Source organism: Neovison vison, chromosome 6, assembly GCF_020171115.1.
Source record: "Neovison vison isolate M4711 chromosome 6, ASM_NN_V1, whole genome shotgun sequence".
Classification (NCBI taxonomy): Eukaryota; Metazoa; Chordata; class Mammalia; order Carnivora; family Mustelidae; genus Neogale; species Neogale vison.
This window is the reverse complement of record NC_058096.1, coordinates 125,522,359-125,540,782: the sequence shown is the minus strand read 5'-3', so window position 1 is coordinate 125,540,782 and position 18,424 is coordinate 125,522,359. Positions and strand designations below refer to the sequence as shown.

The window sequence follows — 18,424 nt, the reverse complement described above, 5'->3', positions numbered from 1 at the left end:
ACAAAAAGTACCAAGTATTGCCAAGAATGTGGAAAAACTGGGGGGTAGGAAAAGAATAAATGAAACAAGATGGGATCGAGAGGGAGACAAACCATAAGAGACTCTAATCTCACAAAAAAACCCCTGAGGGTTGCTGGGGGAAGGTGGGGGAGGGACAGGGTGGTGGGGTGGGGTTAAGGATATTGGGGAGGGTATGTGCTATGGTGAGTGCTGTGAAGTGTGTAAACCTGGCGATTCATAGACCTGTACCCCTGGGGCTAATAATACATTATATGTTTATAAAAAAATTAAAAATTAAAAAAAAAAGAATGTGGAAAAACTGAAATCCTTGTGCACTACTGTGAAAAACAGTATGGTAGTTCTTCAAAAAAAATCAAACAGAATCATCATATGATCCAGCAATTCTACTTCTGGGTATATACTCAAAAGAATTTAAAACATGGTCTCAAAAAGATATCTGTATTTCCATGTTCATAGCAGCATTATTCACAACACCAAATATGTGTAAGAAACCCAACCATTAATCAACAGATGAATGGATAAGCAAAATACGATAAATCCTTACAATGGAATATTATTCAGCTTTAAATAGGAAGGAAATTTTGACATATATTGCAGCATGAGTGAACTATGAGGACATTAGTCACAAAAAGACTAATTCTATATGATTCCATTTACATGATGTAGAGCAATCAAAATCATAGCAACTGAAAGTAGAATGGCAGTTACCAGGCAGGGCTTTGAGGGATGGGAGACTTAATGTCTAATGGGTATAGAGTTTCAGTTTCACAAGATGAAAAGAGTTCTGGGTGCCTGGCTGGCGCAGTTGGAAAAGCATGGTACTCCTGATCTTGGGATTGTAAGTATAAGCCCCACCATTAGGTGTAGAGACTGCTTAAAATAAATAAATAAACCTTAAAAAAAAAAAAAAAGTTCAGTAGATGGATGGGGGTGAGGGTAGCACATTATGAATATATGTAATATCACTGAACTAAATGTACATTTAAACAATGGTTAACATGGTTATAGTTTAAGTTCTAGCAGTTATTTTTCTTTTTTGTAATGCAAGTGCCTGACTTAAGCTTTGACTGTGAAGGGATCCATTTCAAAGACGGCTCTCTCCAATAAACATAGGGCCAACCACAAGACTAAAGAGCTAGGCCACTTCCCACAACTGAGGCACTATTGTTTTAGTGACCTTGGTTTATTTTGATAACTGGACATTTGAGCCACTTGTTTTTTTTCCTCCCTTTCACACTTTAAATTCCCTCTCTTATGTTTTAAATGAACCAATAAAGAGTGAGACTGCAGACCCATGCCTGGAAGTGTAAGGGAAAATGGTAGAGTAGGAGGATCCTGAGTTCACCTTGTCCCACAGACACACTGAGGCAACAACTACAGCTATGCAATTAACTCTGAAAATGATCTGAAGACTGACAGAACAGATCTTCCACAGCTAATTATAGAGAGAAAGCCACACAGAAAAGGGTAGAATGGGCAGAGATGCAGTTGGGAACCAACCCCCTGGTAAACTAACCACAAACAGGAGGGACATCAAAGCATGAAAAGCAAGAGGATCAGACCCCACACCAGGTAAACCCCTAGAACTGGGAACACTAGGAAGACAAATCAGCTTAACATCGGGCTTTGAGGGGCACGGAGGTGACTCAGTCGGTTAAGTGTCTGCCTTCAGCTCAGGTCATGATCCCAGAGTCCTGGGATTGAGCCCTGCATCTGGTTCTGTGCTTAGCATGAAGTCTGTTTGTCCCTCTCCCTCAGAATCCTGCTCACGCTCTCTCTCTCTTCCTCAAATAAATAAATCTTAAAAAAACAAAAAACTGGGGCGCCTGGGTGGCTCAGTGGGTTAAAGCCTCTGCCTTCGGCTCAGGTCATGATCCCAGGGTCCTGGGATCGAGCCCCGCATCGGGCTCTCTGCTCAGCAGGGAGCCTGCTTCCTCCTCTCTCTCTGCCTGCCTCTCTGCCTACTTGTGAGCTCTCTCTCTGTCAAATAAATAAAATCTTAAAAAAAAAAAAAACTGACTTTGAAGACCACTAGGGATTAACTCCAGGAACTTTAAAAATCAACAGGCTTAACTCCAGGAGAGCTAGAGGGTGACAGAAAACCGAATCCCGGGTGCCTGGGTGACTCAGCGGGTTAAAGCCTCTGCCTTCAGCTCAGGTCATGATCCCGGGATCCTAGGACCTAGCCCCGAATGGGGCTCTCTGCTCAGCAGGGAGCCTGCTTCTCATCCACCCCACCCCGCCCACCTGTCTCTCTGCCTACTTGTGATCTCTGTCTGTCAAATAAATAATTAATTAATTTTTTAAAAAAAGACAAAAAAGAAAACCGAATCCCTACCCTTAAAGAGCCAACATACCAAGTAACTCAGAGACATAGCACAGAAGCAGCAGCTTGAAAAGCACCTGGAGGTATTCATGAAAGAGATTTATTGACTAATCTGAGAATATGTACTAGAGGGGTCAAAAATTTCTCTGGCAACAAAAGTGATGGCAGGTGCCATTTTTCCTTGCCTCCTGCAGCCTAGATAGCAAGATGCTTCTGGGAGCCAGTTCTAACACTCTCCATCCGCCTGACTACCACTGAGTGCCACACCCCCACATTCTCATGCAGACCACCCCACCCAACCTGCCCACCTTGGCAGCCATCCCTCCAAAACAGTTCCTGCCCTGTCACACCTGGAAGGCAACTCTGCCAACAGTGTACACTCCAAAGTAACTCCTGCCCCAGCATGCACACCAGTGTGCCCATGGTTCCTACCTGAGCCTCTAAGCTGGCTGTACAGAGTATAAGTCCTGCCCTTCACTATGCCTGCAGGTATGGCAGATACTAACTGTAGATAGCTAGCTAGGCTAAGTGCCAACCCTACCTACCAGTGAACACATAGGTAGCATGTGGGCCTCTCAACATTGCAGGGAGCAAACTGTGCCCAGTACACCCACATTAGGCAAATCAAGTCACTTTAGCCAGTCAAGCTGGAAGCAAGCCCCTCCCACCAGCACACCCGCAATAGCAGCTCAGTCACAACAGAAGGGTGTGCTAAGCCTACAAAGGGGACATAGCTGGAGTGCCTGGTTCTGGTGACCAGGGCAGACTGCACTATACGGCATCACAGAATCTCTTCTACACAAGGCCACTACTATTTTTTTTTAGGTTTACATTTTTTTTAATTTTTTATTTTTTTAATTTCTTTTCAGTGTACCAGAATTCATTGTTTATGCACCACACCCAGTGCTCCATGCAATATGTGCCCTCCATAATACCCACCACCGGGCTCACCCAACTTCCCACCCCCTGCCCCTTCAAAACCCTCAGATTATTTTTCAGAGTCCATAGTCTCTCACGGTTCATCTCCCCCTCCAATTTCCCTCAACTCCCTTTCAAACCAGGAGATGTAGCTGACCTACCTAACACTTAGAAACATATAGAGAGGGGCGCCTGGGTGGCTTAGTGGGTTAAGCCTCAGCCTTCGGCTCAGGTCATGATCTCAGGGTCCTGGGATCGAGCCCTGCGTCAGGCTCTCTGCACAGTGAGGAGCCTGCTTCTCCCCTCTCTCTGCCTGCCTTTCTGCCTACTTGTGATCTCTGTCTGTTGAATAAATAAATAAAAATCTTAAAAAAAAAAAAAGAAACAAATAGAGAGAGACAAAATGAGGAAACAGAGAAATATGACCCAAATGAAAGAACAAGACAAAATCACAGTAAAAAAGATAAATAAAAGAGAGATAAGCAATATGCCTAATAAAGATTTCAAAAGTGATAGTCATGAAGTTAATTACTAGACTTGAGAAAAGAGTGAATGAACTCAGTGAGAATGTCAACAGAGACACTAAATATAAAATATATACATAAACATTTTATTAAAAATATATATGTAAATAAAATAACCAGTAAGAGCTCAAGAACTCCCTCTCTCGCTGTGTCTCTCTCTGTCAAATAAATAAAAATAAAAATCTTAAAAAAAAAAGATAGAAATGAAAAATATATTAGAGGTAAATCAGTAGCAGATTAAAAGACACAGAAGAAGAGATTAGCAATCTGGAAGACAGATTAATGCAAAGCAACCAAACTGCACAACAACAACAAAGAATAATAAAATAGGAGAACAGAGGAAGGGAACTCTGCAACATAATCAAGCATAACATTCACATAATAGAGATCCCAGAAGGAGGAGAGAGAAGGGGACAGAAAACTTACTTGAAGAAATAATAGCTGAAAACCTCCCCAGTTTGGGGCAGGAAACAGACATCCTGATCTGGGAAGGACAGAAAGGCCCTAATGAAGTTAACCCAAGAAGTTCCACCATCAAACACGTAACAGGGCAAATAGCAAAAAGTAATGATAAAGAAAGACTCTTAAAAACACCAACAAGAAACGTTACAAGGGAAACCCCATAAAGCTATCAGCTAATTTTTCAACAAGAACATCACAGGTGCCAATACTCACTTGCATACACCAGCCCCACCTCCCCATTGCACACTTGTTTACACCAACCCCATCTCCCCATACCACACTTGTTTATGCCAGCCCCATCTCCCCATACCACATTTCAGTGGCTCCAACCTTCCCCATCATGCTTGCCTTTGTACCAGTCTTACAGGCCTCCTCCTGAGAACACCAACCCAAACCTCACCAACACCACATCTCCTAATCCACAGGTTTTGTAGGACCTACAGGACCTCAGCTGCAGCAGCAGCAGCAGGACTCATTTCACAAACTGACTACAACACACTTGTTAAAACACACTCCACTCGGCAGGGGACCAAACACTTCCCACAAAAAGCAAAGAGAACCTCCGCAGACAACTGGACTCAAGGAAAAAGCAACCAGGACTCAACAGCAGGCCATAAGCAACACACATAGGAGATACTTCCTGAAGCACCATGTCCTAAGAAACAGGGGACACTGTACTGCAGGGAACCACGGAGCCTTGTCTTCAAAAAACTATTACCATCAAAAGCAAGAGACATAACTGACACTAAACACAAAAACAGACACAAAGTTAGGCAAAATGAGAGGACAGAAAATATGTCCCAAGTAAACGAACAGGACCAAACACCAACAAAAGACCTACGTGAAATGGATATAAGCAATATGCCTGATAGAGAATTTAAAGTAATGAAGATATTCACTGGACTTGAGAAAACAGTGGAGGACACTAGTGAGGATCTTAACAAAAAGATAAAAAAACAACCAACCACAGATGAAGAACACAATAAATCAAATTAGAAATATATTACATGGAATAAATAGCAGGATAGAGAAAGCAGAGGAACAAATTAATGACCTGGAAGATAGAATAATGGAAAGTAACCAAGCTGAACTAACAGAGGAAACAAAATATGGAAACTGAGAATACACTCAGGGAACTCAGCGACTCCCATCAAGCATAATAACATTTGCATTATAGGGACCCCAAAAGAAGAAAGAGAAAAGGGGGCAGAAATTTATTTGAAAAAATAATAGCTGAAATCTTCCCTAATCTGAGGAAGAAACAGATATCTAGATTCAGAAGGCACAGATTTCCAAAAAAATTCAATCCAAGGAGATCCACATCAAGACACATAGTAATTAAAATGGCAAGTAGTAGTAATATGGAAAAAAAATTTTAAAGCAACAAAAGAAAAGAAGACACTTACATATAAGTATAAGGCTATCAGCAAGTTTTTCAGCAGAAGCTATGCAGGCCAGAAGAGAGTGGCATGATATATTCCAAGGGCTAGAAGGGAAAAATCTACAGCCAAGAAAATCCAGCAAGGCTATCATTCACAAAAGAAGAAATAAAGACTTCCTCAAACAAAAAAACTAAATGAATTCATGACCATTAAACAAGCCCTACAAGAAATATTAAGTGGGACTCTGAGTAGAAAGGACCATAAGTGAGAAAATGAAGAGTAAAAAATACAAAAGCAGTAAAAATAAGTATTTCTGTAAAAATCACTCAAGGGAGTCATAAAATAGAAGGATGTAAAATATAACACCATATACCTAAAAATGGCTTCAAAGTTAAGTGACTGCAAACCTAACCATAGATCAGTAGACATAGAAGATGTTATATACAAATCTAACAGTAACCACAAATCAGAAACCAGTAATAAATATGCAAAGGATAACGAGAAAGAAAGCCAACTATATCACTGAAGAAAGTCAACAAACTGTGAAAGAGAACAAGAGAAGGTCAGAGAAAAACTACAAAAACAACCATAAAACAAGTAACAAACTGGCAATTAATATATATCAATAAATATTTTGAATGCAAATGGACTAAATGCTCAAATCAAAACACATACAGTGACAGAATAGATTTTTTGAAAAAGAAAAAAATAAGACCTATCTGTATGCTCATTTCAGATGTAAAGATACCTGCAGACTGAAAGTGAGGGCATGGGGAAACATTTATCATTCAAATGAATGTCAAAAGAAGGCTGAGTAGCAATACTTCTACTGGACAAAATAGATTTTAACACATTTTTTAAAAGTTTTTTTTTATTTATTTGAGAGAGAGAGCATGAGCGGGGTGAGGAGCAGAGGGAGACTCACAGCGGAGCAGGGAGCCCAATACAGGGCCAGATCTGGCGACTCTGGGATCACAACCTGAGCTGAAAGCAGACACTTAACTGACTGAGCCATCCAGGTGCCCCTGGGCAAAACAGACTTTAAAACAACTGTAACAAGAGAAAAAGGACGATATAATAATAAAGGAGACAATGCAATAAGAGGACATAACAATTATAAATATTTATGCATCTAACATGGGAGCACCCAAATATATAAGACAGTTAATAACAAACATAAAGGAAGTAACTGATAGTAATACAATAATAGTGGACTTAAACACCTCCACTTACAACAATGGACAGATCATCCAAACTGAAAATCAACAATGAAACACTGCATTTGAATGACACACTGAAATAGATGGATCTAACTAACAGATATATTAAGAACATCCCACCCACAAACAGCAGACTATACATTCTTTTCAAGTGCACATGGAACATGATGCAGAATCACATATTAAGCCACAAAACAAGTCTCAACAAATTCAAGAAGTTCAAAGTCATATTATCCATCTTCTCTGACCACAACACTATAAAACTACAAATCAACTACAAGAAAAAATCTGGAAAGAGCAAAAATATATGGAGAGTGAATGGGTCAACCAAGAAATCAAAGAAATAAAAATTACATGGAAACAAATGAAAAATGAAAACACAATGGTCTGAAATATTTGGGATGAGGCAAAAGCATCTCTTCTAAGAGACTTCATAGCAATACAGGCCTATCTCAAGAAACGAGAAAAATCTCAAACAACCTAACCTTACATTTAAAGAGCTAGAAAAAAACACTCCCAATGAACAAACAAAAAAACTCCCAACAAACTCAAGTGCAGAACCAGACAGTTTCATTGAGGAATTTACCAAACATTTAAAGAAGAGTTAATACCTATTCTTCTCAAACTTTTCCAAAGAATAGAATAGAAAAGTAAGCTTCCAAATTCATTCTATGAGGCCAGCATTACCCTGATACCAAAACCAAATAAATACACTGCAAAAAAAGAGAGCTACAGGCCAATATCGCTAGTGAACATATATGCAAAAATCCTCAACAATATCGGTAAACCGAATCTAACAATAAATTTTAAAGAATCATTCACCAAAATCAAGTGGGATTTATTCCTGGGATGAAAGAGTAGTTGAATATTCATAAATATTGTGATAGAAGGGTAGTTTAATATTCACAAATCAGTCAATGTGACACATCACATCAACCATATGATCATCTCAATGGATGAGTTTAAAGCATTTGACAAAGTACAACATCCATTCATGATAAAAACCCTCAATAAAGTAGGGTTTTTTTTTAAGATTTTATTTATTCATTTGAAAGAGAGGCAGTGAGAGAGAGCATGAGCAAGGAGAAGGTCAGAGGGAGAAGCAGACTCCCCGTGGAGGTGGGAGCCCGATGAGGAACTCGATCCCAGGACTCCGGGATTATGACCTGAGCCAAAAGCAGTCGTCCAACCAACCGAGTCACCCAGGCATCCCAATAAAGTAGGTTTAGAGGAAAAATACCTCAAATAATAAAGGCTGTATATGAAAAATCCATAGCTAACATCATACTCAATGGGGAAAACTGGGAGGTTTTCCTCTAAGGTCAGGAAGAAGACAAGGATGTTCACCCTCACCACTTTTCTTCAGTCCAGTACAGGAAGTCCCAGTCACAGCAATCAGACAACAAAAAGAAACTAAAAGTACCCAAAAAGGTAAGGAAGAAGTAAAACTTTGGCCATCTGTAGGTGACATGATACTATCTATAGAAAACCCTAAAGACTCAACCAAAAAACTACTAGAACTGATAAATTAATTCAGTAGCTGCAGGATACAAAATCACTGTAGAGAAATCTGTTGTACTTCTACACACTAATAATGAAGCAGCAGAAAAAGAAATTAAGGAAATAATCTCAGGGTGCCTGGGTGGCTCAGTTGGTTAAGGATCCAACTCTTGATTTCACCTCAAGTCATGATCTCAGGATCATGAGATGGAGCCCTGCATCCAGCTCTGCTCGGCTGGGAGTCTGCTTGGGATTCTCTCTCTCTCCCTCTTGCTCTGCCCCTCCCCACATCATATGCTCTCTCTCACTCACACACTCTATCTCTCAAATAAATAAATCTTTAAAAAGAAACAATCCCATTTATAATTGCACCAAAAATATTAAAATACCTAGAAATAAACAACCATGAGGTGAAAGACCTGTACTTTGAAAATAAAATGCTAATGAAAGAAATTAAAATAACACAAAGAAATAGAAAGACATTTCACCTGCTCATGGAAGAGCAGGTGGAGAGTACAGGCAGTCATTTCTCTGACACTGATGGTAGCAATATCTTTCTAGATCGGTCCCCTGAGGCAAGGGACTCCCTCAAAATAAAAAGCTTCTGCACAGCAAAGGAAACCACCATCCAAACTAAAAGGCAACCTACAGAATAGGAGAAGATATTTGCAAATGACATATCTGATAAAGGATTAGTATTCAAAACATATGTACTTGGGGCACCTGGGTGGCTCAGTGGGTTAGGCCTCTGCCTTTGGCTCAGGTCATGATCCCAGGGTCCTGGGATCAAGCCCCGCATCGGGCTCCCTGCTCAGCGGGGAGCCTGCCTCCCTCTCTCTCTGCCTACTTGTGATCTCTGTCTATCAAATAAATAAAATCTTAAAAATAAAATATGGGGGCGCCTGGGTGGCTCAGTGGGTTAAGCCACTGCCTTCAACTCAGATCATGATCTCAGGGTCCTGGGATCGAGTCCCGCATCGGGCTCTCTGCTCAGCAGGGAGCCTGCTTTCCTCTCTCTCTCTGCCTGCCTCTCCATCTACTTGTGATTTCTCTCTGTCAAATAAATAAATAAAATCTTTAAAAAAAAAATAAAAAATAAAAATAAATAAAATATGAACTTATACAAGCCAATACTGAAAAAACAATCCAATTAAAAATGGGCAGAGGAGGGATGTCTGGGTGGCTCAGTTGGCTGGGCCACTGCTGTCAGCTCGGGTCATGGTCCCGGGGTCCTGGGATCGAGTCCCACGTCGGACTCCTTGTCCAGCAGGGAGCCTGCTTCTCTCTCTGCCTTTGCCTGCCACTCTGCCTGCTTGTGCTCTCTCTCTGACAACAAAATAAATAAAATTTTTTTAAAAAACGGGCAGAGGACAATAAACAGACATTTCTCCAAAGATGACATACAGATGGCCAACAGGCACATGAAAACAAGCTCCATATCACTCATCATCAGGGAAATGCAAACCAAAACCACAATGAGATATTATCTCATACCTCTCAGAATGGCTAAAATCAAAAATTCAAACAAGTATTGGCTAGGATGTAGAGAAAAAGGAACTCTTGTGCTCTGCTGGTGGGAATGCAAACTGGTACGGCCACCATGTGAGATGGTATGGAAGTTCTTAAAAAAATTAAAAACAGAACTACCCTATGATCCAGTAATCATGCTACTGGGTATTTACCCAAAAAATATGGGAACACTAATTCAAAAGAATACATGCACCCCTATGCTTATAGCAGTATTATTTGCAAGAGCCAAACCACGGAAGCAGCCCAAGTGTTCACTGACAGATGAATGGAAAAAGAAGATGCAATATATATATCCAATGAAATATTATTCAGCTATAAAACAACATGAATGAACCTAGTGGGTATAACGCTAAGTGAAATATCAGAGAAACACAAATACCATATGACTTCACTCATGTAAAATTTAAGAAACAATATAGGGCAAAGGGAAAAAAAAGACAAACCAAAAAACCAGACTCTTAACATGAAGGAACAGGAACTCGGATACACTGCTGATGGTCATGTAAAATAGGACAATCACTTTGAAAAACACTTTGGCAATTTTTTAAAAGGTTAACTATATACCTAAGATCCAGCCATTCCATTCCTAGGTATTTACCCAAAAGAAATGAAAGCATACAGGCAACCACACAAAGAATTGTACATGAAAGTTCTCTAGAGATTTATTTTTAATAGCCAGGAACTGGAAACAACTCAAATGTCCATCAAAGCTGAATGGATACACAAACTAGTATATGTACACAATGAAATATCTCTCAGCAATAAAAAGGAATAAACCTTCAAAAAGAAGGAATAAACTATTGATATATGCAACAATACATATAAACCAGAAAACACTTACTGTTGAGTAAAAGAAGCTGAAAATTTATATACTGTATAACTCCATTTATATAAAATTCTAGAAAACAGGCGACCGGGTGGCTCAGTTGGTTAAGTGTCTGCCTTCAACTCAGGCCATAATCCTGGAGTCCTGGGATTGAGTCCCACATTGGGCTCCCTACTCAGTGGAGAGGCTGCTTCTCCCTGCTTGTGCTCTCTCCCTCTCTCTCCCTCTCGCTCTATCTCAAATAAATAAATAAAATCTTTTAAAAATAAAATAAATAAAATAAAATTTTAGAAAACAAAAATTAACCTAATCTAAGTAGATCAGTGGTGGCTAGGGGAATGAGAGGCTGCGAAGATGGACCACAAAGGGGAACAAGGGATTTTTGGGGTGATGGATATATGCACAATCTTGATTATGTGATAGTTTCACAGGTGCCTATGTATGTCAAAACCTTATAAAAAAAAACCTTATCAAATAGTATACTTTAAATATGTGCAGCTTATTTTTTATCACATATATCTCAATAAAGCTGTTAAAAAAAATAAAACTTTCCTGAAATGAAAAAATATGTACATTTGAAATTACATATGGAAATGATGAGGGAGTAGGAGACTGGCTGAGAACGGAGCAGGGGCTGGCGCCTTGCACCCCCTCTCCACCCATTCCCCTTGGTAATATGTGTGGCATTCCACAGGCATCCCTGACTGCCCTAAAAGAAGAGCAAAGGGTTATCTTGCAGAGATCACAGTACTGCAAGGCAGGAGTCTCTCTTGGTTTACAAATGTCCTTGAGATTTACAACAAAGAAGTTACCTTATCAATAGCCCAATTTCCAAAGACACATAACTCAGTTCTTCAAGCCCTAACGTCACCCTCCCCTCCATAAAAAACTGAAGGAGACGGAGGTAGAAGGAAAAGTAAATAAAGTTAAATTTCTTTTAAAACCTAAATCTCACTAACAAGGACGTTTGATAGCAGGAATGTAACATTCCACCAGGAGACTCCCAATTGTCTTTATGTTAGTGCCTCATTAGAGGGAAAGTGGCCTTGGCTTGATAGTAACCAGGCCTTCAATATCCTGACAGTCTTCTTTGCCCCAATAGCTCTTCTGAACAGCCCTTTGTCCTCACCTACCCAACTCCTGTGTATATAACCAGACACTCCTCACAGGCTCGGGGCAGCCGCATCTCTGCCTGCCCACCGGTCCTGTCCCCATGCTCTAATGAACCACCTTTTTGCACCAGAGACGTCTTAAGAATTCTTTCTTTAGCCGTCGGCTCCGAACCTCACCCCACGGAACCTCACCTAGGTTCGAGAACTTCATCAGAAAGAACGTATCACATACTCGAGAACACTGACCCATCCTAATAAAATTACTAGACTTCAAAGAAAAAAAAATCTTTGGTTATCTAGAAAAAAAGAACAATACTTATAAGGGGGAAAAATTAGATTATCATCTGGCTTTCATACCAATACTTTATACCAGAAGAAAGACTTTAATATATTTAAGAAATTCAAGGAAAAGAAGTGTGAACCAAAGATTTTATATCAGCAAAACTGCCTTTCAAGTATAAAGAAGACAAACTTTTATCCACATACAAGAACTCAGGGACTATTCCTTCCTAAGGAACCTAATAAAGGAGCACTGGGTAACCAAAATGATACATAGGGGCTCCTGAATGGTTCAATCCATTAAGCATCTGCCTTCGGCTCAGGTCATGATCCCAAGCCCTGGGATCCAGCCCCTCAGGGGGAGCCTGCTTTTCCCTCTTCCACTCCCCCTGCTTGTTCTCTCTGCCAAACAATAACAAATTTTAAAAAAAGAAAAGAAAAATAGGGTTATAGATATAATAGAGAAATTCAATGAAAGCTCTATAATCTCAGTTTGTATTAGAAGTACTTATATGAACTCTTAAGATACTTAATCTTTAATGTATGTGCCTCTATATAAATAGACAGATGTAGGAATTCTAGCTCTGCCTACAGAAAGACCTCAAACAATAACTATGGATCCCTAGCATATAACCTTGAAATGCAATTTCCCTCTTGAAAAAACAAAAACAAGGGGCGCCTGGGTGGCTCAGTGGGTTAAGCCGCTGCCTTCGGCTCAGGTCATGATCTCAGGGTCCTGGGATCGAATCCCACATCGGGCTCTCTGCTCGGCAGGGAGCCTGCTTCCTCCTCTCTCTCTCTGCCTGCCTCTCTGCCTACTTGTGATCTCTCTCTGTCAAATAAATAAATAAAATCTTTAAAAAAAAAAAGAAAAAACAAAAACAGTTTTAAGGGATGATGTCAGATTGTCAGATTTGGGACAGAACATTCAAGCTATCAGATAACCAGCAACAGACTAGTAAGGGTCATTATCAAAAGAATAGGCTTAAATCTCCCCCCCAGGGCAAAGATGAGATAACATAAGCTTCAATAATGATAATGACTGCAATGAACTAAATATGTTTAAGTTCAAGACCTTATATTGACATTAGATTTTTTTTTAAAAAATCTTTAAAGATTCTTTTAAAAAGAATCTTTATCAAAAAATAAGGAACTAATTCATTATCTTGAAAATTGGTAAATAAATGGAAAGAATCAAGCATTTATGCTGCCTTTCCTAAAGGAATCATATAGCTGTGTATCCAGATGATATATAAGGGACTAGTATGCCAATTAATAAGAAAAAAAAAAAACCAGGATAGAAAATACCACTGTTTTGCGACCTTAAATGAATAGATATAGGTATGAAGTTTCAAGAGTTGCTGAGATCACAAAGAGAGGCACAGGCACCTCCAATGGACTTGCCAAACACTGCTTAGAGAATTGCCAAAGGACTTGAATCTGAGTCTGATCCAGTCCTGGATCCAGCTATAAGTGTGCAGGAATTATCCAGGGCAGAACATACTGAATTGTATATGAATTTATAATCAGCAAAATCCAGTCTACAGTATATATAGGTCAAACCCAGATTCTGGATCTGATAAATTATAAGGGAAAAGAAGGAACAGAGAGAAAACCTACTGATTTTAAAAAATATATTTATTTATTTATCAGAGCCTCAAGTAGAATCCAGGCTGAGTATGGAGCCAAACGCGGGCCTCAATTTCGTGATCCTGAGATCACGACCTGAGTCGAAACCAAGAGCCAGATGCTCAACTAACTGTGTCACCCAGGCACCCTGCAAACCTACAGATATTTTAAAGAGTTTTTAAGGGGCAACTGTGTAGCCCAGTGGGTTTAGTGTCTGACTCTTGGTTTTAGCTCAGGTCATAATCTCAGGGTCATGAGATGGAGCCCTGTATGAGGCTCCACACTCAGTGGGGAGTCTGCTCAAGATTCTTTCCCTTTCCCTCCCTCTCTGCCCCTCTCCCTGCTTGTTCTCTCTAAAATAATTTTTTTTAAAAGTTCTTAAGTAATTTTTAACTGGTAAGCCTACACTATAGTGTCTAGAAATATACATTTATGGAAAAAACTCTTAAACATAAGGAAGTAATTACTATAGAAATCTGAAGAATGGCTACTAATGGGAGTACAGAAGTAACTGAGACTGGCACTGAGCAATGGAGGGGCTCTGGCATGGTGAGCACGATTCTACACCCTGATCTGAGGGGTATCATCTTATTTTAATAATTTATTAATACCAAAAACACTAACCAAAAGAAAGCTGGTATAGCTCTGTAGCCAGGCTGCCTGGATTTGAATTGTGGATTCTGCCACACATCCGGGAAATTACTAATGACTCTATGCCTTGATCTCACTATCATAAAATGAGGAGAGTAAAAAATACGTAGCTAATAGGGGTGTTATGGAAATTAGGAGTTAATATAGAAAGAAAATAAAACAGTGCCTGACTCATAGCTGACAGAGCTGGTGATCAGAGTTGGTGACCACCAGCTATGTGAATTAGTGTAGTTACTTAACCTCTCTGGGCTCCAGTTTCCTCAGCTGAGTTTAAAATATCTACCTAATTCAATTATCAAGAGATCAGAAGGAAATATATACAATGTATCTATCACAGTATTCAACAAATAAATTCAACTAGGCCTCCCAACATCCAGAAAGAGTTATCAGTCACATTAGACATACCTCAGTCATAGCACATTCCTCTTGCACTTTTCACTTAGTCATTCAAGTTGATCTCAATGAAATGATCACCCAGTGAGTCTCACGTCTGAAACTGGATCTTCATCTAGATTTCAAAAGATAAACCAAAAATCTTAAAGTGTTCAACTTCTAGTGAAAATGGTCTTGTGTTATTCCCAGAGCAGGCATCTATGGCACTGGTAACCACTGAACTGAAGGGGAACAGCTGAAGTAACCACTGATGGACTCAACACTCATCATCTTGTGTTTTCTTCCTTCTCTTCATTCCTCTCCCTGCTTTTTGAAACATTTAGCTGGGGGTCCAAATCTATCATAAACTATTATCTGTAAGAACAGATAATTCTGACCACAAAGGCAGATTATTCTCATTTGCAAGGGTACTAAAATAAAACACTCTCACACAAATACCACTAAACACAAACGGCAAAGGCAGGAATAAAAACTAACTTCCCAATTCCACCTGTGACTAAATAAATAATTTTTTTAAAAAGATCTTAAGTAATTTTTAATTCCTTTCCAGAAGTCCATGTTGTGAAATTAATGTGCTGATAGTATGCACCAGCCTTTCCCCCCACTATAAGCTGTGACAGGACACAGATCTGGAACTGAGTCACAGGTAAAGACCAAATGTTTTCCAAGGCCAAAGAAGACGCTATACCTTTAATCAGTGCCACAACACACCTAAAGTAAGATTGTGGGAATAGGGGTTGCAGGAGACAAGTTGTTTGCACATAACATAAAAAGTCAAATGCAGAGAAGTAAAGCATGTTGTATTTTCTGGCACTGTCCAGGTTTCCAAGAGTCCTCTGGTAACTTCCCCTTCCCAGGTCTGAAGCCCAGTTAAGGTGGATCCAATAAAATGTGTATTTTTCAACACTTGGGGAAAAGCTGGAGATAACAAACCATGGCATGTGGTGATTCTTTCTCCATGGAGACTCATCAAAATTTGTCATTAGCTATCTCAAAAGCATATATCTTACATTACTGCAATAAATGGAACACGCAATGCTTTCAAAGTCTCTGTCAATTAAATACAAAAGCTCTACTCCCAAAACACAGGAGCATGCTGCTCAATTTTCTTATTAGTGAATCTACTGAAAATAAGGAAATGGGAGTTGGGATTGGATGTCATCTCCACCCAGTAACTGGGCCCCAGGAGAGGGTACACAAAGGGCCAGACCCGCCTCTCCCCGTTTGAGGGAGAAGCTGCGGGCCAAACCCCAGTTAGCCACCTGTTCAAGGTGTGGCGGGGCAGGCAGGAGTCCACCTGGCAATAAAGAAAGTAAAAACAAACTCCTGCAGAGGACTGGAACCAACGCAGGTGATGCCTGCACAATGCTTAATATTATTATGATTAGAAGATAAATGGTAGCAGAAACCCTTCCTGTGCGGTCTCTAGGGGCCGGATCCCAGCCTTCTGACATTCCCACCTCACAGACTCAGACTCCGCCGAAAGCCAGCTGTCCTCCGAGCCTGAAATGAGCCTCATGAGTAGTTGTAAGGGCAACTCGCCTACTCCCCCGGGTACCCACCCTTTCGCTCCGAGTCTCCTCTAGACAGCAAACTTCTCAGACACCCTAACCCTGAAAAGCGAAGCGGGTCCGCTCTGGTCGGCTCTTGCACACGGAGGACTCGCCTAGGGCTCGGTCGCAGTGCGGTCTCCGCCGGCTGTCATTCTAAGCCTCACACGACCGCCTCTTCAACCTTCTCAACCAGCCCTCAGCGCAAGAATTACCAGCTGTGTGCTGCGAATGAAGAAACGGAGGCGCTGTGGCCTGCAGTGAGCAACCCGAGGTGCCAAAGGCCAGGCAGTCACGACTCTAGCCGGGTTAGTCAGGGACCGCCACCCTTACACTAGGATTGTAACTGGCGCGCTCCCTGGGCGCCCGACAAGAGTCGGTGTGACCATCCTCCCAGACCGGCCCAGGCCGGTCCCCGGGATGCGCGGGGAAGGAAGAACACCGACGCCACTCACCTTCCTCCGCCGCGGCCTTCCCCAGCAGCACGCCCGGCCCGGCCCAACTCAGCCCCCTCTGGCTCCGCCCCCGCGACCGTTACCGCGCCGCGGGAGGCCGGCCAATCGAGCTGGAGCGCGGCAAAAAGCCCCGCCTCCGCTCCGCCTCAGAGCGCGGGCCCTGTTTCTTCCCACCGCCCGGGGAAATGGGGGGGCGGGGCGGAACTATCTAGGTCTGCCCTGCGTCGAGTTGCCCTCGCTCTTGGGGCCGGGACTTACAGTCACTCAGAGGAGAGTGCGCCGAGCTTACGGTCTGCGCCTGCGCACTGCCGTCGCACTGTCAAGCGGTGGTTTTGCAGGCGCTGTTAGCAGACACCTAGAAACTCATTTGCCCGGACCACAGAAATAAATAATTGAGGCCGTTGGTGGAAATGAGGCCCCGGCAACGTAACCAACGCGTTCTGCCCTCCACACACATTCAAGCTGTGACTGTGAGCCCTTGTACAGGGCTAGTCAGCCTGTTTTCTAAGTTCCAGACCTTGCTGAGCGCGGCAGCACCTAGCATTTGGAGGACTCCAGTATGTATTCATTAATGACATTTTACCCTTCCGTTCAGCATTTTCAAATCTCCACGAAGTGTCCGGCCCTACATGAGGCTCCAGGAATGCAGAGGTGGCTGACTGGAAATGCTCAGTCTAGTTAGGGACTGAATATACACTCTGAAATTAAGATACAGCGTGATAGGCATAATCAAAGAAGTTTGCACAGGGTACAGAAGGAAAAGAGAAGAATTACCTAAATGGGTCACTTTAGTCTTCCTAAACCTGTGAGTCTCAACCCTGACTGCATATTAAAATCACCCCAGGAGCTGTGAAAATTTGGTACTCAATCCCCAGACTACTTAAATCAGAATCTCCAGGGTGGGCCTCAGGTGTTAATAGTTTGTCAATAACGTCTCTTCCCCATCCTCCCCTCCCCAGTTGATTCTAATGTGCCTCCAAGCTCAAGAACTGCAAATTTAGAGGAATACTTGAATGATTTTGAATGGTAGGAGTTCCCCAGCAATACGGGGAGAAAAGATAATTATAGAGAACTTCTTGAGCAAATTAAATAGTTTCAAAGCACATTATTATAATGCCTAAATCACAAGTAATCAGTAAACCTTATTATTTTTTGTCATTAAACCTGGGCCCCTTTGGTATGACTCATATCTGCCTTCCCCTAAAACCTAACTCCAAAAGCCTTTACAAATATAATGGAACCTACTGAGGGCTCCCTGACGAAACTGAGTAATATGTTGCATCCCTGGTAAGGCAGAATGGGAAGGCTTTAGGAGGTGTGCTAAAGACCTGGGACTTTATCCAAGGGGTAATGGGAAACCATAGACAAGTGTTCAAAGGAAGTAATAAAATGGGAATATTTCTTGTTGGGATGACTTCAAGCCTAATTTTAATGCATCTTGACAATACAGATAAAAACTGGAAAAAATCTCCACCATGTACAAATATGATCATTGCTTTTTCCCCCTCACAAAGTCACCTCAATATTTTATTTCTCAGATTAATAAAGTCAGAAACTACAAATAGGGTCCCTGCCCACCATTTTCAAAAACTCATAAGGGGTTAAGTGATCAAAAAATTCCTAGCAGAAAATACAACTTCCACACA

At 41.2% G+C, this 18,424-nt stretch overlaps 1 protein-coding gene across 7 annotated transcripts in view; it reads right to left on the bottom strand.

Annotated features, from left to right (window-relative positions):
• Positions 1-18,424, bottom strand: part of CEP70 (centrosomal protein 70) — a 128,938-nt gene that overhangs the window by 100,822 nt on the left and 9,692 nt on the right. For 6 of the 7 annotated variants that reach the window (XM_044252267.1, XM_044252269.1, XM_044252272.1 and 3 more), the window contains exon 2: positions 14,786-14,888. The gene's annotated coding sequence lies outside the window, so the exon portion shown is untranslated. Of the gene's footprint in view, positions 1-14,785; positions 14,889-16,778; positions 16,851-18,424 lie in introns of those variants that run through there. The other variant, XM_044252268.1, reaches the window with a different exon arrangement.